The 26,351-nt window shown below is 40.9% G+C and overlaps 1 pseudogene; it reads right to left on the bottom strand.

Moving 5' to 3' along the window:
- The window catches only part of LOC130744273 (uncharacterized), a 79,617-nt pseudogene extending 65,639 nt beyond the window's left edge, over nt 1-13,978 (bottom strand).
- Nucleotides 13,979-26,351: the final 12,373 nt, after the last annotated feature.

Raw genomic sequence — 26,351 nt, 5'->3', positions numbered from 1 at the left:
GCACTCGCAGTGACTCCAAAATAGTGTGCCCGTAGGCAAATATATACAGAACCAGAAGTGTGAGTGAGAAAATTATAATTACAAACCGCTAGGAGAAAGTCGGCCTCTAAATGGCCTAAGCAAAGACCCCTATGGTCCGACTGACTCACTGTGATCCCTCAGTAAGAGAACCACACCAAAAGTCATGCGTCGGGAACCTACGCTGTCCCAAAATATGAATGACGAATCAGAGCTATTACAGTAACAACCAACTAAAAAGACTCTAACCACCCATAACCCACACTACTATCATCGACCCTCCCTCGATCAGGCATGAAGAATGGGTCCTCGTCGAAAGCTTCAGTAATAGTCATTTCGCTCCGGGTCTTTCCCGCACAACGAATCATCACGAACCGGCTGACGGACGCCTGGCAGCAGGCCGACCGCCCAAACACAAACATACAAACAAAGCCAAGGTGCTAGGGTCAACTTACAGAATACAATAGATATACAACCATCATGCGATAAAGGGGTATATATATTTATATGTTGTATATATACATAAAAGATATGTATTGCCTACCCTAAGGTATATACATAGCATGTTATCGAATCTCTTACACAATTCAATCGTCAAAGCACATAACGATGTTTATCAACATCAAATCATAATAAGATGCATTGTGTCAATGCAGAATATGCTGACCCAAACCCGAATAACGTCACTCTGCTTGGCGACGGAACAAATCAACAACGTCACTCTGCTTGGCGACAGAACAAATCAACGACGTCACTCTGCTTGGCGACGGGACAAACCAACGGTATTGCCACTTATAGGCTGGGCACCTCGAGACGGTCGTAACACTGGCCTCGTGTTTAACCATTTCTGCTCGGGCGTCGCTTATCACCTTTGGCTATAGTCAAGACGGTACAAACTCTACATGGTTTGACCATTTCTGCTTGCTATGCCGAACATCAACAGGCACGATACAACTCTACATGGATGATCGTTACCTCCTGTTGTGCCAGATATGGTCAGGACCGATTCAACTCTACACGGCTGATCGTTGCTTCCTGCTATACCGAAGTACTCCACTTGGCACTTCATCGCGTATATGCACGTGTGCAATATGATTATCAAAACCACGACTCGTCCTCACCACATAAGTGTTTAGCTCAAACCCAAACTCAAAACAACCCAAGAGTTAGTGTCGGTCAATACAACACAACTCGGAGTTAGTGTCGGTCAATACAACACAACTCCCACAACAAAACCCAAAATCAAAACCCAGAGTCTGTGCCGGTCAATACAGCACGACTCGAACAACACTCCCAAGAGTACTAGAGTACTCGGTGACTTTCAATCATCACCATAGCTCACCTTAGTGGCTTTCCCCAATTCCAATAACTCTCCAAACCCACAACAAAGTTGACTTTTCCCCGTCTTTCGCAATTATTTTCCCCTTTAGTTCTCCTATGATTATTCGTTTAGTAAAATCGTTTCGAATTGGATTAGTCAGGTTATGAGTTTATTTCTCAAAGTCCAAGTCTCCCAAAGTCTCTAGTTTTTGAAATTCTATTCATTCTAGGTTTTCCGAAAACCAACCACCCAAAAGAAGTTTCCCGGGGAAAGTCTAAGAATACGAACAAATACCAATGAATGGCTAAGTCTCAAACCCCACGTTTGGACTTGCCCAGGGTTGTTCATCCAACCCGAAATATCAAAGATCACCAGATCAATGAATCTCCACTCCGAAGTCGCGTCAACACGCACAAATCCAACAATAACACAATATCACAAGTTATGGGAAAACATCATAACAACAACTCATCATCATAATCAATATCAGATAAAGCATAAGTCGAATTTATCGACGCCTATCATGCAGTCATAACTAATATAGTAAGTTGCCCTAACCTCGAGCTGCTCCAGCCTCGCAATCAAGGGTTCCTTCACTCAAGTGCTTTGAAGCTCCTAAAGTTCCTTCAACTGAACCTCGGAGAAAAACAAAGCAGAATCCAAACAAAATCGATTAGTTCGATCGCAATACAATACATAAACGATAGACAAAGCATTAAAGCTTCAGAATACTACATCCGGGTACGAAAAGACAAGTTTTCGAAAACGAAAAACTCCCCCCTAAAGGAAATAGCCCACGGCCCTCAAGGAAAAAGGGCTTCGGCTCTTTTTCTTCGATCAAATCAATTCACAAGGTAGTTTTAGGGTAAAACTAAGGCAAAGAAACTGTCAGAACAATTTTCGGACAATCGGGTCGAAATACGGCTATCCAAGGGCATTTTGGTCCAAAATAAAAGCTCAAAACCTCAAAGTTATCAGTTCTGAAAACAAATTTGACAGCAATGATCCTAACGACATCCGTGACAGCAAATCCTAAAGGCACGAAGTCAAATTATGACTTTCGACAATAAAGTTTCGAAATGTGAGACAAAAAGGTTTTGAAACAGTTTTTCAGATCCTGGACAGCTCGATCACAATCGGCGATTACTGACAGAGGTTTTAGACTCATGGGAACGTAAGGAACATAACCCAAGCAAGTAATCAGATAAATCGGACAGTTTTACAAAAAGCTCAAAACTGTGAGCACATAAACGACTTCAGAAACGCAACAAAAACAGTAATCAGTGGTAGGAATCAAGCTAGTTACCTCGATACCTTGAAGTAGAGACGAACTGCGCGAAGATTGGTCGAGTTTTCGCGAAAATCTTTTCTCCTCCCCTCCCCTTCAAACTCGCGGCTCCAATGGTGCAAATGGGGAGATATTTTGCTTTTTCGCCTATTTATAGGCGGGTGAAATCGCGGGAAAATGAAAATTTCGCGATTCCGATTTTTGCAGCACATTCACCGAGAAATTCTAAGAGAGATTCTGGCGTCAGAATTCCAGAACTCAAAACAAATATCTATGATTTGGGAAAAACGATATCTAAAATCCCAAAGGCGGTGTAAGTTAATCTGTCCCGAAAAACTACTTTTTGCTGTGATGCTCAAACGACAAAACTTTGTACTGGAGAAAGATTGGAAATATCGAAACAAATCTGGCAGCGCGGACGGAATCTTCGTTAGAAGTCTCGAATAGAAAAAGTCTTCATCCCTCGCTCGGATCTAGGGTTTCGAAGCAAAGAAATTAGCGTCGGCGGACATCCGAAAAGTGAAACCTATCGTGCGTACAGTCCAGAGTTCCGAAATGAAACGCTGGTCGAAGGAAAAATAAAGAGAATCTTTAAATTTTCCAAGGATTCGAAATCTCACTTAATACGTTGCTCTGAAAGCGAAATAGCCGATTCTGGACACGCTCGCCATAAAGCAGGTGTGCAGACCACTCGTACTAACTTCGAAAGCAACTACTCAACATTCCTCAAGGAATTCCTGAACTTTCTTCTTCATTAATCTTTCTCAAGTATCAAACTCCTGTCACGCTTACACTGATTCTACGCGTGAGTCGGAAATTAACTTGTCCGACAAATCCAGGTCTTACAATACTCCCCTCCAAAAAGAAAGTTTCGTCCTCGAAACTCAGAGTTCTACAAAATGGTCCGGGATACAGTTCTTTGATCTTGTCTTCCAATTCCCATGTAGTATTGCCCGGGTCATTGTTCCTCATACCCTTTACTTAAGCAATCTGTTTTCCCCTTAATTGTTTCACTCTTCTATCCCCACTGCTAACGGTCGGCGTCTCCAAAGACAACCCATCATTCAACTTCATGTCGTCTGGCTCGATCACTTGCGTCGGATCTCTGCTTGAAATGATACCGGTTGGCATTCCGTGCAGTCGCACAATCTTAGCCACTTACTTCTTTACTTTCGGTCGTCCGAAATTCTTCTTAAATTCGGTGCCTCTCTGTCATTTCAAAGTAAATACTCAACTTGTCCTCGTGATCTTCATCTACAATCCAAAACTCCACTTGTCCATTCGATAACTTCTAGACGATTCATCCCCTTGGAAACTGCTAGTCCGTTAAAACACCTCCAACTTCGTAACTATCTTTACAAACACCAAGAAATCAAACTTCTATTTAGTCACTATCCGAATTTAGAACTCTACTTATGTCCTTATTTCTTGTCCTTCACTAATCTTATCCCCTTCAACATCAATTTATCAACAACTTATAAGATAATCCTCCTCTTAATATCTAACAATCCATTATTATCGTCTTCTTCCTCAAAACTTCCCTCACTCAAACCTATTTACACTTACTGAAATCCCCAACACTTCGCACAAATCGAGACTTATCCTCTAGAAGATTAAATCATAACTATACCTCAAGGGACTTAACTAGCCATTTTATCATCCGATCCTTCAACATTCTGAGATTTAACTGTTATCGCAACCGTTAACACCACTAAACCTCTTATGTGTACCTGAATCTCAGCTCACTAGGTCAACCTTAGCCCTAGGATTCTCATTCAACTTAGTAAAATTCACTTGTTACCCGTAATGTGCATCACCAAAATCCATAACAAAGTTTCATTCACTCTTAGGCTCTAAGAAACTTGTCCAAACATAACAACTTCAAGTATTCATCTTAATACTAACACTTTCCTTTTTGTCACTCAATCACCATCTCGTCAATCAACTTCTTAATCTCTCAATCAAATTCTGACAAACTTCGAGTCCTACACACCTTAGACAGACATTCATAGATTTAAAACCTAAACCTTCACCAAGTTTGGTTCTCTAAAGACCTTTAATCCTTCAATACTTCTTAAATGAATATCCGTTTCTTAAAAACTATAACTCCTTCACTTACCCAAACGACCTGACCAGTGTCGTCATGCTTCCACATTCACAACTTACTATGCTCACATCATTCAAATCTTATCACATGGTCATTATGTCCGCAACCTCATAATCAACATCAATCGATCACCAACTTATAACCAACCTTAACACTCTACACAACCCAGAATTACTTCACTTCAAGATCACTCTTATATTATACCTCAATGGATTTAACCCGAAACTCATCTTCCGATCTCCAATCTTCTAAGATTCAACTCCTATTGTCACACCTACAACCATAAGATCTCCTACTCGTACGCGATTCTCGGCTCTCAAGATTCAACCTTAACCCTAAGATTTCAATCCAAGTTAGTAAATCTCACTTAGTAATCTTAGCATATTTCTTTGGAATCCATATCAACAACCTCAAGTATTCAACTTATGCTAAAACTTTCTTCTTCCAACTTAATCATTAATTCAACACTTTTCAAGCGGAAATTCATCTCTTAAGACTATAATGTCTCCACATATTAATCCAATGCTTAGCAAAACTTATTCCTCGAGCTCGACTATAACAATCTAGTTCAGAGTTAATTCTTCTCACCCTTGCTACCATCAAGCTATCATCTAAAACCTGATTACATCCAACTTATTTAGTCTCTAACAATTCCACTCAGTAATCACATAACCTATGACTTCATAACTTCCGAGAAACTACTTAATACTTTTCCAGCATTAAATCTCTTGACTTAGTCTACCTCTACTTGGAGTAATCACACGAACTAACCAATTAATGTCTATACGACACTCATCGACTTCCAAAGATTTAAATCTTAATCTTTCACAATCAAGGGCTTAACACGAACTTTCCTCCCAAATCCGACTAATCCTCAATCAATTCAAATTCATCTTACACATCCTTCTATCAAAGTCCATAACCAGCTGTGATTCCGATTATCACCCCCTCAATATTAGGTTGTCAGGCCTAATACATCGAAGGTGGAAATTTAGAAAAACCCACTGGAACAGTCAATGAGTTCCTATCCTCCAGTAGTCACAAATATCCTGATACTAAATCCTTTAATGATCCCGCTACGGAACTACACACCCTCAACATAACACGTATACTACCCATACAGAATCTCCCTAAGATTCGTTCTTCAGCTACTAGCTTCCTCATAATCACATCGGTGGAAGACTACTTTCTAGACTTAGTGTGCTATTCCCAACCTCGTGTAACTTTTATAGTTAAAACACGAGCAACTTCGAATAAGGTCCTACTAGGGATAATAATCATAAGATCATAGTCTAAGTAGTAAATACAAGTTAGGCGCGTCACACTCGCTTCGAAAATAAAAGAGTAAGTTATTCTAGAATAAGAGAACAGTTAAAATATTACCATCGTTCCCACGTTCTTCCTCGTTCAACTCCTCAGCTCTTGCCCCCTCCTTGGTATGAATCCTTTCCTCCGTAGCAAGTCGTTTTCCTTTCCCAACATTCCCTGATGATTCGCCCTTGGGTGCCTTACAACCTCTGGATAAATGTCCCGGTTGGTTGCAATTGAAGCATAGACTTTCCTTGATCTTGCACCTACTGGCATAATGCCCGCTTTCCCCACAGTTGAAGCATAGGGATCCCCCGTCTGGACACTTGTTACTATAGTGCCCCACTTTCCTGCACCTGTAACACGTCACTGTTTTTCCCGAAATCTTGTTTCCTCTCCCTCCGGTAGCATCATTCCCCTTCATCTTACTTTCAGACGTTCCCCCCTGAAGTGTCTTGCAGTTCACAGCTAGATGCCCCTCTCGGTTACACTTGAAGCATCTCCGTCCAATCACTAAGCACTTGTTAGCAAAATGCCCAAACTTTCCGCAACGAAAACATGTCACACCTTTGTCACCAACTGGCTTCCCTCCAGTATCAGCAGTCGTTGATTTGTACGCTCTTGAGATAAGATTTCTTTCCTCGGAACGCTGATATGGTCCCCACTGATGGTAATTCTCCCTTTCGTTATAGCCTTGGGAACCTGACCTCATTGGTCCCCCAGCTCCGGTTCGATTCATTCCTCTTTGTTGATACCTTGCTGTCGCCATCAGTCGTTGATGATGCTCACGTGCAGCCTCTTCAGCGCGCATATAAGCGTCTTCCGCAGCCTGGTTCATCATTGCCTCGATCAGTGTAGCTATTGCCTCCGCCATCCTGTTAAGGTCCACCATCCTATGTCTCATCAAACGTCCGATTAGTACTAACCATACGGTAGCACTAGACAAACCACTCAATCCGATTAAGTAGTAACGCAAACAATTAGAGCGAAAATCGCTCTGCAGAAAATCAATTTTCACTCATTGCAGAGTCACACAACCTAGCACAGAAGACCTATTCCCCAAAGACTCCCAAAAGACTCGACTAGGCTCTGATACCACAATGTAACACCCCGATTTCCAGGTGTCACTTTAGTAACCAAAAATAAACTTTACGCAGGAAAACAGGTAATTTTTTTTCGATTGATCCCTTTTAATCAAAGCAATATAAAATAACAACATAACCCAACCACTAACTAATCAATGTACATCAAATATAGACATGTACAGCCTCAGCTGCACTTCCACGTCACGCGAACTCGCACTGACTCCAAAATAGTGTGCCCGTAGGCAAATATATACAGAACCAGAAGTGTGAGTGAGAAAATTATAATTACAAACCGCTAGGAGAAAGTCGGCCTCTAAATGGCCTAAGCAAAGACCCCTATGGTCCAACTGACTCACTGTGATCCCTCAGTAAGAGAACCACACCAAAAGTCATGCGTCGGGAACCTACCCTGTCCCAAAATATGAATGACGAATCAGAGCTATTACAGTAACAACCAACTCAAAAGACTCTAACCACCCATAACCCACACTACTATCATCGACCCTCCCTCGATCAGGCATGAAGAATGGGTCCTCGTCGAAAGCTTCAGTAATAGTCATTTCGCTCTAGGTCTTTCCCGCACAACGAATCATCACGAACCGGCTGACGGACGCCTGGCAGCAGGCCGACCGCCCAAACACAAACATACAAACAAAGCCAAGGTGCTAGGGTCAACTTACAGAATACAATAGATATACAACCATCATGCGATAAAGGGGTATATATATTTATATGTTGTATATATACATAAAAGTTATGTATTGCCTACCCTAAGGTATATACATAGCATGTTATCGAATCTCTTACACAATTCAATCGTCAAAGCACATAACGATGTTTATCAACATCAAATCATAATAAGATGCATTGTGTCAATGCAGAATATGCTGACCCAAACCCGAATAACGTCACTCTGCTTGGCGACGGAACAAATCAACAACGTCACTCTGCTTGGCGACGGAACAAATCAACGACGTCACTCTGCTTGGCGACGGGACAAACCAACGGTATTGCCACTTATAGGCTGGGCACCTCAAGACGGTCGTAACACTGGCCTCGTGTTTAACCATTTCTGCTCGGGCGTCACTTATCACCTTTGGCTATAGTCAAGACGGTACAAACTCTACATGGTTTGACCATTTCTGCTTGCTATGCCGAACATCAACAGGCACGATACAACTCTACATGGATGATCGTTACCTCCTGTTGTGCCAGATATGGTCAGGACCGATTCAACTCTACACGGCTGATCGTTGCTTCCTGCTATACCGAAGTACTCCACTTGGCACTTCATTGCGTATATGCACGTGTGCAATATGATTATCAAAACCACGACTCGTCCTCACCACATAAGTGTTTAGCTCAAACCCAAACTCAAAACAACCCAAGAGTTAGTGTCGGTCAATACAACACAACTCGGAGTTAGTGTCGGTCAATACAACACAACTCCCACAACAAAACCCAAAATCAAAACCCAGAGTCTGTGCCGGTCAATACAGCACGACTCGAACAACACTCCCAAGAGTACTAGAGTACTCGGTGACTTTCAATCATCACCATAGCTCACCTTAGTGGCTTTCCCCAATTCCAATAACTCTCCAAACCCACAACAAAGTTGACTTTTCCCCGTCTTTCGCAATTATTTTCCCCTTTAGTTCTCCTATGATTATTCGTTTAGTAAAATCGTTTCGAATTGGATTAGTCAGGTTATGAGTTTATTTCTCAAAGTCCAAGTCTCCCAAAGTCTCTAGTTTTTGAAATTCTATTCATTCTAGGTTTTCCGAAAACCAACCACCCAAAAGAAGTTTCCCGGGGAAAGTCTAAGAATACGAACAAATACCAATGAATGGCTAAGTCTCAAACCCCACGTTTGGACTTGCCCAGGGTTGTTCATCCAACCCGAAATATCAAAGATCACCAGATCAATGAATCTCCACTCCGAAGTCGCGTCAACACGCACAAATCCAACAATAACACAATATCATAAGTTATGGGAAAACATCATAACAACAACTCATCATCATAATCAATATCAGATAAAGCATAAGTCGAATTTATCGACGCCTATCATGCAGTCATAACTAATATAGTAAGTTGCCCTAACCTCGAGCTGCTCCAGCCTCGCAATCAAGGGTTCCTTCACTCAAGTGCTTTGAAGCTCCTAAAGTTCCTTCAACTGAACCTCGGAGAAAAACAAAGCAGAATCCAAACAAAATCGATTAGTTCGATCGCAATACAATACATAAACGATAGACAAAGCATTAAAGCTTCAGAATACTACATCCGGGTACGAAAAGACAAGTTTTCGAAAACGAAAAACTCCCCCCTAAAGGAAATAGCCCACGGCCCTCAAGGAAAAAGGGCTTCGGCTCTTTTTCTTCGATCAAATCAATTCACAAGGTAGTTTTAGGGTAAAACTAAGGCAAAGAAACTGTCAGAACAATTTTCGGACAATCGGGTCGAAATACGGCTATCCAATGGCATTTTGGTCCAAAATAAAAGCTCAAAACCTCAAAGTTATCAGTTCTGAAAACAAATTTGACAGCAATGATCCTAACGACATCCGTGACAGCAAATCCTAAAGGCACGAAGTCAAATTATGACTTTCGACAATAAAGTTTCGAAATGTGAGACAAAAAGGTTTTGAAACAGTTTTTCAGATCCTGGACAGCTCGATCACAATCGGCGATTACTGACAGAGGTTTTAGACTCATGGGAACGTAAGGAACATAACCCAAGCAAGTAATCAGATAAATCGGACAGTTTTACAAAAAGCTCAAAACTGTGAGCACATAAACGACTTCAGAAACGCAACAAAAACAGTAATCAGTGGTAGGAATCAAGCTAGTTACCTCGATACCTTGAAGTAGAGACGAACTGCGCGAAGATTGGTCGAGTTTTCGCGAAAATCTTTTCTCCTCCCCTCCCCTTCAAACTCGCGGCTCCAATGGTGCAAATGGGGAGATATTTTGCTTTTTCGCCTATTTATAGGCGGGTGAAATCGCGGGAAAATGAAAATTTCGCGATTCCGATTTTTGCAGCACATTCACCGAGAAATTCTAAGAGAGATTCTGGCGTCAGAATTCCAGAACTCAAAACAAATATCTATGATTTGGGAAAAACGATATCTAAAATCCCAAAGGCGGTGTAAGTTAATCTGTCCCGAAAAACTACTTTTTGCTGTGATGCTCAAACGACAAAACTTTGTACTGGAGAAAGATTGGAAATGTCGAAACAAATCTAGTAGCGCGGACGGAATCTTCGTTAGAAGTCCCGAATAGAAAAAGTCTTCATCCCTCGCTCGGATCTAGGGTTTCGAAGCAAAGAAATTAGCGTCGGCGGACATCCGAAAAGTGAAACCTATCGTGCGTACAGTCCAGAGTTCCGAAATGAAACGCTGGTCGAAGGAAAAATAAAGAGAATTTTTAAATTTTCCACGGATTCGAAATCTCACTTAATACGTTGCTCTTAAAGCGAAATAGCCGATTCTGGACACGCTCGCCATAAAGCAGGTGTGCAGACGACTCGTACTAACTTCGAAAGCAACTACTCAACATTCCTCAAGGAATTCCTGAACTTTCTTCTTCATTAATCTTTCTCAAATATCAAACTCCTGTCACGCTTACACTGATTCTACGCGTGAGTCGGAAATTAACTTGTCCGGCAAATCCAGGTCTTACACTCATCGAGCGAAAGAGTATAAGCATACTCAAAAACTTTTGAGCTTCCCCAAAACTTCGATTCGGCGACACTTCTCATTTTCCAAAACTAATATCCAAATCCTAGAAGTTCATTTGAGATCATTAACATTTAATTAAAAGAGTTTGAATGGTCTTTAAAGCATTATGGAATTTCTCATGAATATATTTTCTTTCCAAAACTATAAGTTCAAAAGATCCCGATATCCCCAAAATCCCATGAGAAGGTCTTGAAAACACAAAAGAAGACAAGAGTCTGAACCTCAGTTCGTCTTGTCGAGATAAACCCTTAAGAATTTGCCACCAACGGGCATAACTAACCGTTATTCCTCACATTTTGGTAGTCCACGAAGAAACGATATAAATTGCACCATATGGCCAGCATATTCCAATAATAATAGCATGTTCCAAAATAATGCGCGCAAGTATTCACATAGCCTAAGATTAACCATTTAGCACATAGCAAGTACGGCATGTGAATCAAGTAATTGCGGTAAAACATAACCCTGTCCTATCCACTAGGAAGCAATAAGACGGAAACCAGTAAACGGCCGAAGCGTCTCAGAAAACGGAGACACACGTCTCATATTAGTTTCACACGGCCGAATCCTCAAAACATTTTCTCCAGTCAAAGCGATAAAGAAACATAAATAAGCAAGTCGAAGTTATCGACGCCTAAAGCATTAGCTAGCAGTGTAAGTTGCCCTTACCTCTAGTTCTTTCAGAATCACAGTGTAAGTCACACTCCCAAGCTTGCTCAGTCAAGTTTAAGGTTTCCATAAACAAACCTTAGAGCAAACAAAGCAAAATCAATCAAAATAAGTCGATACACTCGAAACAATACTAACTAACGTTAGACAAAGCTCAAGGAGCTTTAGAGTACCACATTTAGGCACGAATGGAAAGGCTTTTCCCGAATGGATGAGTTTTGACTCGATTCAAGTTTTGTACAAAAACACTTTATTCGCTAAAACGTGCATAACTCGAGCTACAGAACTCGGAATGACACGAAACCAGAGCCAAAATTTCGACAACGGAGAGAGCTACGCTATAGCTCAGGCCATACAGACCCAAAAATTATTTTTGGGCACGGTACCATGGCATATAAGTTTCGGCCATTATCAAAATAGGGTTTCCCGAACTTTTTCTTCGATCTAATTTAATTCCTAGGTATTCTTAGGCGATATCTAGGCCAGGGAAACTCTCAGAAAAATTATCGGGTCGAAAACTGTCGCATGGGTATTTTGATCAATATTTTTAACTCAGAATTTCAAAATTGGAATTTCGAAAAACAAATTGGATGGGGACGTTACCAACGACGTTTATGACAACTAATCCTACTAGTGCTAAGCTAAGTCGAGAGTTTTAAACCGAAAGAACGAAACTTTGCCTCAAAATCGGTTTTTCAAGCAGAATTGGAATTCGGCGGCAATTCGGCGAGATTCAGCAGAAAACAACCGGATATTCATGCTCTTGGGCATGTAGGCAATAAGTTTAGACACTGAAATCAAGTTATTTGAATAGTTTTACAGAAAGCTCAAAACTTTGAGCACAGAAAGACATAGAGAAAAGCGACAGAATTAACGATTAGAAGTAAGGAATAGCATCTATACCTCGAAGTCTTCGATTAGCAACGAACGGTGCAGCGATCGACCAATAAATGGCGAAAATCTTTTTCTCCTCCTCCTCCTTGGGTGCTCGCGGGTTCAAGGGATGAAAATGGTGAGTTTTTGAAAAATTTTTCATTTTCTCGCTATTTATAGGTTTTGGAAAATTTGGAAAAATGAAAATTTCGCGATTCCGATTTTTCCTGCGCATTCCTCCGTGAATTCTAAGATAGGTTATGGCGACAGAATTCCAGAACTCAAAACAGGTTTCTTGGAATTAAATCAAACGATCCTAAGTCGGTGTAAATCGATTTTACCCGAAAAACTACTTTTTACAGTTGATGTCGGATGAGAAAACTTCGTTCTGAAGAAAGATTAGAAACATCGAGAGAAATAGGTGTACGCGTGTGGAATCTTCGTTTGAAGCTCTGAATAAAAAAAGTCTTCATCGTCGGTTGATTTTAGGTTTCTTGAACTATCAGTGATTTAGTTTCGGCAAACTTCCGAGTATTGGAATTTGACCTCCGTACATTCCAGGGTTTCGTATCGAAACGCTTGTCATGGAAAGGAATAAGAGAAATTCTTATATTCCTCTTGAAGATTTTTGGAATTTATTCCTATAGTGTTCCAAGGGTTAAATTAATCGTTTCCTAAAGTTCTTGTCCTAGGCGTAAACGAATAATACTTGCGTCATAAATTTCGTCGATTCGAATCTTATCCTTAACCTTCTCGTGAAATGTCTTCTCTAACCATTTATTCCATTTAATAAACGTTTATCCAGTTTTCTTAATTCACGTCACATCGAATTTATTCGTGAATAAGAGATTTCACTAATTTATTCTAAGCTTAAAAACTTGGGTCTCACACAACCTCCAAGAAGTTCCAAAATTAGGGAAGCAGAGATGGGCTTGGCAGCTCAAAATTAGGGTTTCAAGTAGCTGTGAAGGAGCATGGCGGCGGCTCAGTGTGCCTGTGAGTAGATTGCATTTTTCAACCTTCAAGCTGTTCGAAAATTAGGGAAGAACTCAAAATTATCAAAAGCATAAATTCTGAAAAATGATAAAGAGATAAGAATTAACGTTTCAAACCACAAAGAGTCATACGTTGTCCTCCATAATCGAAATCGGGGATTTGAGGTATTAGAGGACGAAGCGGAGAGAGGACGACGGTGAGGAATTAAGCTATCAGTAGCCTGATTGATAGTTCTCTAGAAAAGAAAATATTCAAATTTCTACCCTGTGATGATTAAAGTAGGACTGAAACAAAGAGACAGCCGATTTTGAAAGTGTACAAAGGATGATTAAAGTAGTACGAAAAACACCCATGGAATCTGTATCCAGCTGCAAAACCCAAATTTCACAAAATCAAAGTCCAGGCAATGGAATCTAAAATTTAGTAAAATGAAAAATATGAATCAATTAAGCCCTAAATACCTGAGATGTCTTGCACCGTGGAGAGGACTGAGATGGATGGTTATGGAGGAGATGAGAGCGAGGGAGGGGATGGTGATCTCAATGTGGCTATGAGAAGAAAATCCAAGTTGCATGAGCGATTCAATAAATCGTAGGCAATCCGAGTTCACAGATGTAATTGTTTGTACTTTTCCTTTTGAGACCAATGAATCTAGATAACGTTGAAGAAGCTTGTCGAAGTTGTATGAGGAAGACTTGTATGGAGAGGAGGAGGAAGAAGAAGAAGAAGAAGAAGAAGAAGAAGAAGAAGAAGAAGAAGAAGAAGAAGAAGAAGAAGAAGAAGAAGAAGAAGAAGAAGAAGAAGAAAGAAGAAGAAAAAGTGAAGAACCGTGAAATGAGAGCAGAGGAACAGATTGATGTCGAGAGATTTTTGAATTCAGCATCTTGAATCCTGTCTGGAGAGAAATTCAGTGATGAAATTCTGGAAATCAGTGACGAAATTCTAGAAGGGATGAATCGCAGGGTTGAAATGGCAGAGGAGGTTATGCTGATGAGAGGGGTCAAAACGCGTTTTGATAATTATGCTATTAAAGAGATTAAAGAAAGATGTGTGAAGGATAAGGAGAATGGTGTAGGATAAGAAGAATGCAGGATTGAGTGCCATGTAGGATTTTTTCATATATTAACCAATTAGGAGGTGCCATGTATGCGATGACTGGACTGAGATCTTTTCCTAAATGTATATACTATGGATTACCATTCAAGAATTACGGTAGAGACTTGAGGTATATATTTTGAATGAAAAGTTTGTTCAAACACTAATTTTTCTTTTTCTTTCTATAATTACTGTGAATTTGACATGGAGCTATGTATGAAAATGGATGGCATATCCTTTTCTGAAGGAGTAAGGTTAGGCATAACCTTCTAACTGCAACAATCAAGCATTTTACTTTGAGGCTAACCTTTTAGCCACTGTTTATGCCCTTTATCAACTTTTAGAAGAATCCGTCAAAGTAATGTTTAAGGTAAAATCAAACCACTAAATCATATATTTGATCCTAATATAATATATAGATGATTTAAACTTATTGATTATTTTTATTGTCTCAGTACTTAGGAGCAAAGCTCCAACTATGGAAGTGAGGCTCAAGAATTTGACAATTGAAGTTGATTCCTATGTTGTCAGCATAGCTTTGCCAAACCTACCAAGCTCTGCATTGAACATCGTAGATATACTTCTTGGTGTCTGTGGGATTAGTACTGCTACGAGAACAAAGCTCATAATTCCAAGTACGTCTCTCTCTTGCTCTTTCATTTTTTTCAGTAATCTTTACACACTAGATTCAGCTAATTACTGATGCTCCTTCTCTCTTGAGTTCATTTGCTAGCTGAGATAAGAAGGAAATGCTCAAAAAGCCTCCAAGAAAGAACCCAAGATTGCTCCAGATGAAGAGTTTGAATCTAATCTTCCTCTACAAGTTGTTTATCCTCAAAGTTTGCATTATGCTGAACAATGATTCCCTGCAAGGGATGAACAATGAAAATGCCACCCTTACTGATGTTGAAAATTTTGAATTGTTTTACCTGATAGGGATGCAAACAGAGGGTGCTTTGTACACAGGGTTAGAGCTTATAGATGAAGAGAAACCCCAAGCGCAAGACCCAAAATCTGAAAATGTTGCTAACCTCCACAAGTCCAATATGAGTTCCCTCTAAAAGCTAAAAGCTCAAGGAAAGCAATAACCTCAATTAGAGGCCCGTGCTGCCAGAGAACCATATGACAATCCTTTTGAAGTTATTTCGAGTACATCCCTAGCAGTATCAATGAACAGGCAGCGGAAATCTAAAATATGTACTGACAGTGCCATTTTGAATGACAGCGCCATTTTGAATGAGCCCTGCAGCCTGGTCAACATGAAAATGAAGGTCGCGCTATTGTTCTTTATGACAACAAATTTTCTGAGTTACAAAAGAAGATAAAGTTGCATGTTGCCTTGGAAATATAGAACTCAAGCGTTGACTTGGACATGCCGAATTCTGATGGCGTTTCAATTGACAATGGAAACCAGTTAGATCTTCATATGGGCAAGTTGCATTCCTTGGTGGATCTCCATTATGATAATACAATTTCAACTTAGACCACTCCATGAGTGAGGAATTAATGTATTGAAACTTTTTCTTATGTGAGTCTTATTATTTTGGTTTCACTCAGGACAAAAATGCTATTTGACATTTATGCAGTTAAAAATTTGAGGTAGATTTGATCTTGATGCTTTCCACCTTACTCTGCTTCCCTTTCTATTTTTCCACCCTTTGATCTTGATTTTTTTATCCTATATATAAATTATGTTGTTCAATTCACGGGTGGTTAAATGGTCCTAAAGTTAGAACATTAAGAAGATTTATATTCAAAGTGAATTGAATGCAAAGCCCTTGGTAATTGTGAGAAATGAAATCTACATTCAAGGTAGTTTGTTACTGCACACCTTTATTTCCTTTCTATAAATGAAAGAAAGATAAGACATTATACTTTTGATTATTTTAGTTGCATTTCCCATTTATATTTATCCAATGTTTGATGTCACTACATAAATGTCTAAATGATTCAAGACAGTCTTACTAGCTATATTAGTAAAATAGATGAAAGAAAGAGAAGACATCATATGCCTAAATATCTTAGTTGTTTCTCTCATTTATATAATTTGGAAACATAGACTTTTAATGTCTCAATCATTCTCATCAGTCTTTTACTTTTGCAGGCATCATCAACAGGGTAGATGGCAAGGAAGAGTTGTCGTGTTGCTGGGAACAAATGCCTTTAATTAGCTGCTAAGAAGGAAAGTGTGGTGCAGGGACACATTACTGTGAATGATGCTAAAATTATTAGAGTCTAGGTAAATTGGACAATTCCAAGTCATTATACTGTTATTGGTTGGTGCCGTAGGTGTTGATAATTGGTTTGCTGGAGCAGCTGATAGGGTGAGCAAAGATGTTGCATGCTTATGTATGGATTTTGCGACCTTAGGAAACTTATTATTCGTTCTAATGTATTGTAGGGCATAAAGGAATTTCATGGCTTCTTATGCGAGGAAATTTTCAAATTAAATTTTCTTTTATAGGAAATCGTAATGACATTAAAGTCTCAATCAAAGAATATCAACTTAACTACTTCACCATCATATTTGTTAGAGATTCAATTGGGAAACACTTATATAAATGAGAATCTTCATTGTATTATAGAATCTGAGAGGAGAGGAAGTAAGAAGAACAAACTCTATAAGGAAAAATAATAAATCTAGACAATCATGAGTTTAAGAAATTCTAAAAGTGAAACTAAAAACATCAGCATATAACTTCATTAATTAAAAGTAGGAAAAGAAATTCATCAATCAACACAAACAATATAATATACTTTTATTTGTGTACAAATTACAGGGTCAAAATTTTCAACGGGGAGCACCTTTTCTATGAAATTACTTTCATGACAAAACTAACATAAAAAAATATTCATATAGTTTAAGCCATTTTTCATAATTTTTCAAAACATTTAAGAGTAAATATAGATAAAGTATGAATTTAGTAAACATTAAAAACTCTAATGGCAAGACAAATTTTACATGAAAATACTTTCATATAATAAATAATAGAAAAATAAGTTTTAGTCAAATTTCTCTAATTTACAACATAATTTCTTATTTAAAATGTACTACATATATAGTCTGCTTTCGCTTTGTAACATTTTCCATGAATATACTTTAATGTTAAAACTAATAGATAAATAAATATTCATATAATTTTAATATTTTTTCCATAATTTGTTTAATACTTTTGAAAGAAAAAAACAAATAAAAGCATAAAAATGTGATAGTAAAATTATATCGTTTGAGGACTAGAATAGATTATACATATATATATATATAACTGGTAAATTATAACTGTTTAAATTACATGGTAAAAAACTCTCACGAAGTAAAATATTTTACACGAAAATAATTTACTGTTAGAAATTATTTATAACTAAATATTGGCTTCTACTTTTTATATGGCTATGGTGGAACCGGAAAGACTTTTGTTTGGAACATTTTTTCTATTGTGCTTAATGTTGCTTCCAATGGCATAGCATCATTACTCTTGCTTAGAGCATAACAACTCATTCTAAATTTTGCGTTGCATTAGATGCTATACTATAGAGACCTCAACATAAGAGCAGGGAAGTCTACGAGCAAAGCTTCTACTTGAAACAAGCCTTATTATATGGGATGGAGCCCCTATGTTGAAAAAGTATTGTTATGAAGACAACATACCTAAACCTTTTGGAGGAAAAGTAATAATACTTGGAGGTGATTTTAGACAAATACCTGTAATAACTAGAGGAAGCAGACAGGAAATCTTGGAAGCTACTGTAAACTCTTCCTCATTGTGGAAGCATTGCAAAGTTATAAAATTGTCTAAGAAAATGCGGCTAACCGCAGCTGAGACAACGGATGAAGCAAAAGAAATCAAAGAGTTTGCAGATTCGATTCTTAAAATTGGAAATGACAATCATCCTGATTCTGGAGCAGGAGAGTATGCTGTTCAAATCTCGTCAAATTTGTTCTTCCCAATTATTCTTGACCCATTAATAAAAATGATTAAATATACTTATCCTGACCTTCCTCACAAACTGAAAGACCTGCAATTCTTCAAAATAGAGCAATATTGACCCCTACACTAGAGGCTGTTGAAATGATAAACACTTACATGCTTGTCATGGTAGCTGCACTAGAACATGAATATTTGAACTCCGAATCTATCTTGCGATCTGATGAGGATTCTGAAATCCAAGGTGAGTGGTTTACCACAAAAAGTTTAGGAATGCCTAACCACAAACTATTATTGAAAGTTGGTACTCCAATCATGCTTTTGATAAATATAGGCCAAGCAACAGGTTTATGCAATGGATGAACTTAGTGAACATGTTATTGATGCAACTGTTATCACGAGAACAAATGCTAATGACAAAGTCCACATTTTATGAATGGACTTGGTTCCTTCTGATTTCAAATTTCCAATTAAATTCAAAGAAGACAGTTTCCAATTGTAGTATGTTTTGTTATGACATAAACAAAAGCCACGGACAAACACTATCTTAGGCTGGTCTCTTCCTTCCGAGGCCCGTCTTCACCCATGGTCAGTTATATGTAGCTCTCTCTAGAATACACTCAAGAAGGGTCTTAAACTTTGTATACTTGATGAGGCGGGCAAACAACAGACCTGTACTGTAAATGTAGTGTGTAAGGAAGTGTTTGAAAATGTTTGATGTATACAACACAATTTCATTTATTTATTTCATTTTTCTCTTTATATAACATTACAGGGTTGACTTATACACGATTAACATATTTATAATTAAAAAATTACAACATAAAATTCCATGCAGCGCACGAGTTATCACACTAGTAATATATAAAGCTCATCCACCAAAGTGGGCCACATTGTTACTTAATATCCACATGTTTTCATTCTATTGGTTGTTGCTATTGAATTTCCAAATGGCTTATTCTGATCGTCCACATTGATTAATTTTTACTGGTCCAAATTAATGAGTCAATAAATCAATAATAAATAAATAAATCAATAAATTAATAATTTATTAAATCATTCATCATTGAATTATGAGATTCAAAATTAGAATCCTTTTTAATGAGGAATATGCCAACCTGAATTTGGAAATATACCAAGTTCTTAGCCTATTTTCCTTTTTTACACCCTTTATGATTTCATTCTTTCAATTAATCGGTATTAAATTATTTTTATTAATTACAAATTTTAATCATTCAATCAACAAAGTTTGAAATTCCAAATTTGAATCATTTCTCAGCCGAAGATTCACAAGGATTTTGATTTTTAATTGCATCTGATTCCGGATTGAATCTCAGCCGTTGATTCACAAGGATTTTGACTCTTTCATTCCATTCCATCTGAAACACTTATATTTTAAGTTTTTTCTTCTATTCGTTTTATTCTTTCTCTGCGTCGTTTCTATTCATGAAAAGGATGTTGTTTTGCCAGACTCGAAAAAGAGGCTGAGGCGTCTTCCTTGCGTGTTCTCCAATTCTTTCGTTCCTTTTCTTCTTCCTTGCGCCGTTTCTCTCTAGGGTTTTCAAAATTGACAGATTTGAGAGAGATGCTTACAAAGAGGCTTACAATGACCATGTTATTCCTGATTTCGCTGTTTCTACTTTAATTCACTTCTCTACTCTACACTGATTTCGCCTGACACTTATGCTTGAACAAGTTTTGTTTTATTGCTTGGTGTCTGAGAGGTTCTGGGGGCAGGATTGGATCCTCTTTTTATATAGACTGAATTTGATCTCAATCAATTTTCTTCTTGGCAGATTTGCTACTTCACTAATCTGCGGTAAGGATTTCTTCTCGAATTTTCTCTCCACATACTTTTCTGAACTGGGCGAGACCCCAGGGTCCTTCGCCTAGGGGCGCTGGCCTAAGGCATGGAGCGGACCAGGGACTTGGGCCTTCATCCCGGAGGCCCAACTAGCCCATTAGAATGATTTAGAGGCGCTAAGTCCAACTCCCCTAACTATAAATAAGGGAGGGATACCAATTGTAAAGGACTCTTAGCTCATTTGTGAAATAAAAAACTTGAAATTCAGTTACACTCTCTCTCTAAGCGGTTACACTCCCATTCTCTCTAGGAATCTCACATCACGTTCCTCACACCATAGGTTATACCTCATCTCAATGTTCATGAAGGAACATTTGGTTCCGTCTGTGGGGAACGGTAGATTTCGATTCCCGGACTACGTGGATCGCAATTAGATTTAGAGAAGTTCGATTCTCTGTGTGAATTTTCTTCAGTTTTCTGTTTTTCGCTTGAAGTTCTCCGGTTCACTAACCAAGATCGATGGAGACACGTCGTGGACGACGCGACGAAGATCAGGAGCTGCGGCGCAGTTCGCCTCCATGTCATGTGAGAGGCAGGCCGCAACGTGAGCGCCGTGAAGAAACCGATCAGGTAACTCTTCCTCCACCACCACCTCCACCTCCTTCTCCAACGCCTCCGTTACCTTCTCCGCCAACTTCACCGGAGCAGCAGAGATCATCAGCGCACTCACTAGGAACTGCGGGGGAGGAGACTCCGGCACCTTAGGCACCGATCTCCGATCAAGATTGGAGGCGCTTGATCCGTAGTGTTGACGATATATGGCAGAGAAACAATTATTTACAAGAACAACTAGAATATTATCGTTCCGAGCAGCAGGATGAAGGGGAGCGCGAAGCGGAGGCCGTAGCTGAATTTGAGTCGTTCTCAGCGGCAGTGAGGGAGGTTGCTATACCAGATAACATGAAGAATATTGTCCTTGAAACCTATAGCGGGAAAGCTGATCCCAAGGAGCACCTGTTATATTTCAATACAAAGATGGTGATCAGTGTCGTTTCCGACGCTGTGAAGTGCATGATGTTTCCAGCTACGTTCAAAGGCACAGCCATGGCGTGGTTTACCACGCTACCCTGAGTATCCATCACTAATTTCCGTGACTTCTCATCAAAATTCCTTGTCCAGTTTTTCGCCAGTAAAACCAAGCAAGTGAAAATTGAGGATCTCTACAACGTCCGCCAATCCGAGGGCGAGACTCTGAAGCAGTACGTAAAACGATTAAGCGCGGCATCAGTAAAAAGCGAGACAAGAAGGTGAGGACCAGAGAGAAGGCTGCGAAGGAGCCATTGTACCCCAGGAGAGAAAATTTCGAACGCCGCAGACCGTGGCATCAAGCTGACCCTCGCCGACGAGAAGAGTCAGGGAGGAGTCTAAATGCACATTTGACGGAGTTGCTTCGGGAGGTCAAGGCAACCCACGTGGTTGAGGAAGGCGACAAAGAGGCCGACCCGCCCCGAGCGACGTTGGATAAAACGAAGTGGTGCGAGTATCACCGCTCGCCGGGCCACGACACGGGAGATTGCTTTACCCTGAAGAACGAGATTGAGAGGCTCATTCGAGCGGGACGATCGCAGATGAACGACCGTGGCGATCGGTGGAATGGAGAACGACAGCAGGATGACCGCAGGCGAGATGACCGCCGACGTACGCCAACTGCTGACAAAAAGGAAACACTAGCAACAAGGAAGAAGGGGTGGAAGAAACCTTTAATAAAGACCTTGAGCCACCAGTTGGGACAATAAACACAATCGCGGGTGGCTTCGGTGGGGGCGGAGACACAGCGTCGGCAAGGCGAAGGCACGTGAGAGCAGTGACATCGGTGCAACAGTATGAAACTCCATTCGGTTTCCAGCTTCCAGATATTGTGATATCGTCGGCAGATTTCGAAGGGATCAAGACACACAAAGACGATCCCGTGGTTGTAATGATAAGGATTAACAGTTTCAATGTGTGGCAGGTTCTTTTGGACCAAGGAAGCTCCGCTGATATCATCTCCGGCGATGCTTTTGATCAATTAGGATTGACGTACAAAGATTTGATGCCCTATACAGGAACGTTGGTAGGGTTCTCGGGCGAACAAGTCTGGGTACGCAGATATGTAGATCTGGACACAGTCTTTGGTATCGACGATAACGCCAAGCTACTCCGCGTAAGGTATCTTGTGTTGCAGGTTGTGGCATCCTACAACGTCATCATTGGACGGAACACACTCAATCGCCTCTACACAGTAATTTGGATGGCACACCTGACGATGAAATATCCGCTGATGAGTGGAAAAATGGGAAAGATTGTAGTTGATCAAAGAGGGGCGAGAGAATGTTACAACAACTGTCTCAGCCTGTATGGAAAGAAAGGAGCTGGCGATGGACACAGATGTCATGAGGTTGAGGTCGTCCAAGGTAATCAAGGCAGGCAAGGGGGATCGAAGCAGGGGGTTGACAGGAAAATAGCAAGATCAGGGAGCAACCAAGGACAGGTCAGGATAGATGGCAGGACGGGCAGGGATGGACAGTTCACGGACGCTCATGCAGAGGAGCGTTGGGCGAGTGTGATCGCATATTTAGAGACGTATAAATTCAGCTAGGGGTGTTGGCGATTGAGCCCAGGCTCACGGTTAGTCAAGAGAGACGCTTAAACAAATCGAAAAAAAAATACCTGTTTTTCCGCTTTATTTTATTTTGGTTACTAAAGTGACGCCACCGTAATCGGGGTGTTACAAGCAGGAACGAGGACCCAGCAACAAAACCAAAATTAGGACCAAAAATAAAGATGCACTCTTTTTCTCCGCCACGGGAGTTTTTTAATGAAGCATCCCTCCCATGTAAAATTTTTACAAATCAAATACAAAAGGATATTCTCAAGTAATACTCCTAGCTGGACTACAATACGACGGTCGCTCGGTGGGAAAAATTCCCCGAACGTGGCGATCCCAACACGACCTTGATGTCTGGGGACCGCTCCGGGAAAGTCCGACGCGAACCTCTACTACCTAGATAGCAACTCAACTAACATGTCACGTTCGCCCGGTGGGAAAAATTCCCTGAAGGTGCCAATCCCAACAACACCTTGATGTCTAGGGATTGCTCCGGAAAGTCTGGTGTGAATCGCTGACCTCTTGTTGGCGATGTGTGCGGGTAAGCTCCTTGTCCAAGGGCAAGCAGTTTATCCCAAAAGTCTCCCCAAAATATGGGCAAACGAGACTTCCCCGAAATATGGGCGAGAACAAAAACTAGGCATAAGTCTGGGTAAACCTATATGGTCATTGGGTCCTTAGCACCGTAAGCCATTTCCGGGATAAAATCGGCGAGGCCGCACCTGCTCTTACAGGAAATATTGGTGTGAAGGAGAAAGCCTCAGTCCAAGGCTGAGCTAAAGTCCTAGTTTCGCTAGCACACATTCAAAATCGCTACACGAGCACAAAATGCAAAGCCCGAAGGGCACAAGGGCGCAAACGAGGAGAGAAATGGACAAACGAAATCGCAGCAAATTTTCATTAAATAACGTGGGGTGATATTAATTACAAAAAAAGGTAAGAGGAAAATCAATACAAAATATTCACACTACATTAATGTCTTTTGTTTCTCCTGCGTTTTCAGCAGCGGCAAAATATGCAGCATTGAAGCCCGGGGGATCGTCCGGGCCGACCAATCCCTGGGGGGTGACCTTCTTGAAAGCTCTCGTCCCGCTGAGGTCAATCCCCTCATAAAGATATTGAACTTGAGCTTTGGCGAGGAAGAAACCGCGACCACGCTCTTCCACGCCTCAGCAGCAGCCCTGGCCGCCAGCCTTGGCCGGAGAGTTCTGACCTCAGAATCCGCACGGTATTCCGCGTCCGTCGACCCCAACTCACTTTGAAGGAATGCGATCTCTTTGTCTTTGACGAGGCAGGCAGCCCTGCCCGCGGCAATCGCCTCAGCCTTGGCCTTCAATTCTGCTGCAAATCGTCTCACTCGCCCTCTAGCTCCTCCGTTCTCTCTTCATAAGCAGACAAGTCCTCCTCGCGACAGCTCATCTCGATACCCAAATTGTTCAGTTTAGTCATTTGGGCCGCTACCTGGGTCAGTAACTTGTCACGCTCGCCATGCGCTTTGAGTGTGGCGTGGCGGTAAGCCTCAGCCCTCTGGCGGAGCTCTTTAACTTTAGCAGCTGTGGCTGAATCCTGTGACAACCTGGCAAAGAGACACCCTGCACGCAAACGGCACGAGATGGCTTCTCGCACCACACCATCAAGGTCAGGAGTCTCAGTTCCTCTCATGCTGCCAAGAAAATGGTCAGTTAGCATAAAGTCAACAAGGGAGGGCTGCTGATTTGAAACAAAGCGTGTCTGCTCATCGACAATCGGATGGCTAGCGGCGGGGGAAGAATGGCGAAGCGGAAGCGAGGTAGTGGGAGTTTGATCTTAACTGCCGTCACTCATGGTGGGAACGGAGGAGACCCTAGGTAGGCTTGCCTCAGCCTGATGACATGAACGGTCAGGAGAGAAGGTCATTTGGGGAGCACCAGAGGGAACGTCTTCATAAGCATGTTGATCAGCGATGACTTCCTCAGGAAAGGGCGAGGACCCCGCATCGCCCATGGGGTCTGGCTTTTCCCCGCCCACCAGGTCTTGGCGAGGGGCGGATGTTTCGCCAGCCCTGGGTCTCTTGGTTTTCTTCTTCTTCTTTTTTGACTTTTGAGGTGAGGGGGTCGCGACCCTCGATTCTTCATTTGTGCCAGGGGCGACCCTTTTGGATTTTTGGGATTTTCTAGTTGGGGAAGGTTGTAACACCCCGATTTCGGTGGCGTCACTTTAGTAACCAAAGAAATAACTTAAGCGGAAAAACGTGAATTATTTTTTTTTCGATAATGTAAGTAAAGACAGAAAGAGATGAAACTCTAAAACGAAGATAACAGAACTAATATACAATATGATTACAGCCCCCACTGTAAGTTGTAAACCACGTCACGAGTAAACCTCCAGTGACGGAAAGTAAAAGAGAGTAACGCCCGTAGGCAAAAGTACAAACCAAGGTAAAAATATTGTGTCCGCAACACTAAACCTCAAAATCTGAGAACAAGTTGGCCCAGCGGCCTAAGAGAAGACCCCCTAGATCCAACCAGCTCTCTGTGATCTCCATAGGAAACCACACAAAAAGCTACCGGTAGGAAACTACCCTGTCCCCAAAACTGAAGCATGACGGTCAGAGCATCGACACTACTCCTACACTAACCCCATCTCGAGTAAGTCGCTCGGTGGCCAGCGGGGTCGACCACCCCTGAACCGTAGTCCTCCTGATCAAGCTTCTTCAACCTAGTTTCCCCCTGAAGGGTGAACCATCGTGAACCGGTCCGCCATACTCAACTGACAATGGCGTAGTCCGCCCAAACACACACAGAAGACGCGAGGGTCAACTCCAAAGAATTATATAAATAATAAAACCAGATATATAGGGTAATAATTATTTAGCCTCTCAGGCTTATACGTTTAGGGATAAAATCCTAGGGTTGCATATATCACAATGAATATGAAGATCATAATAACAATTAGCATGCCTCAAGTAGGATAAACAGGTACCAATCACACTCAGCAACTAAGTCAGCATGTATGTTGCATGAAATGCAATGCTGGGTAACAAAATGCATTCCGGAAGAAGGATGGACACCATCGAGTCAGCCCTAACACCGGCCAAAGTGGGACCATTCCGCTCGGGCGTCTCTTACACCACACAAAAGTAGTCAGATCAGCAGTGAACCCGTAGGTCTGCCATTCCGTCTGCTACTGAGGACCACCGTAGTGTCCTAAATATGGAAATCCGGGTCTTATGACCATTTTGGAATCCACCGAGGTCCGGTAATCCGCCGTGTATTAACCTCAAAATGAGTGCATGAATGCAAGTGATTAGCCAAACAACGTCTCCGACCTCACTCGACACGTCGTCACGTGTTCTAGCTAACTTATTGTCTCTAAAAAGCCTACCCTAAGGCAAACGTCGATTCTGCGACAAAATGAATTAATCAAAAGAAGAAGATACTTTGGAACTCATGGTTCCCGGCTAAACTTTAGATAGCCAAACAATAAACTGCTCATC

This window comes from Lotus japonicus, chromosome 3 (genome assembly GCF_012489685.1).
Source record: "Lotus japonicus ecotype B-129 chromosome 3, LjGifu_v1.2".
NCBI classification, from domain to species: Eukaryota; Viridiplantae; Streptophyta; class Magnoliopsida; order Fabales; family Fabaceae; genus Lotus; species Lotus japonicus.
This window is presented reverse-complemented; position numbering and strand designations above follow the sequence as displayed.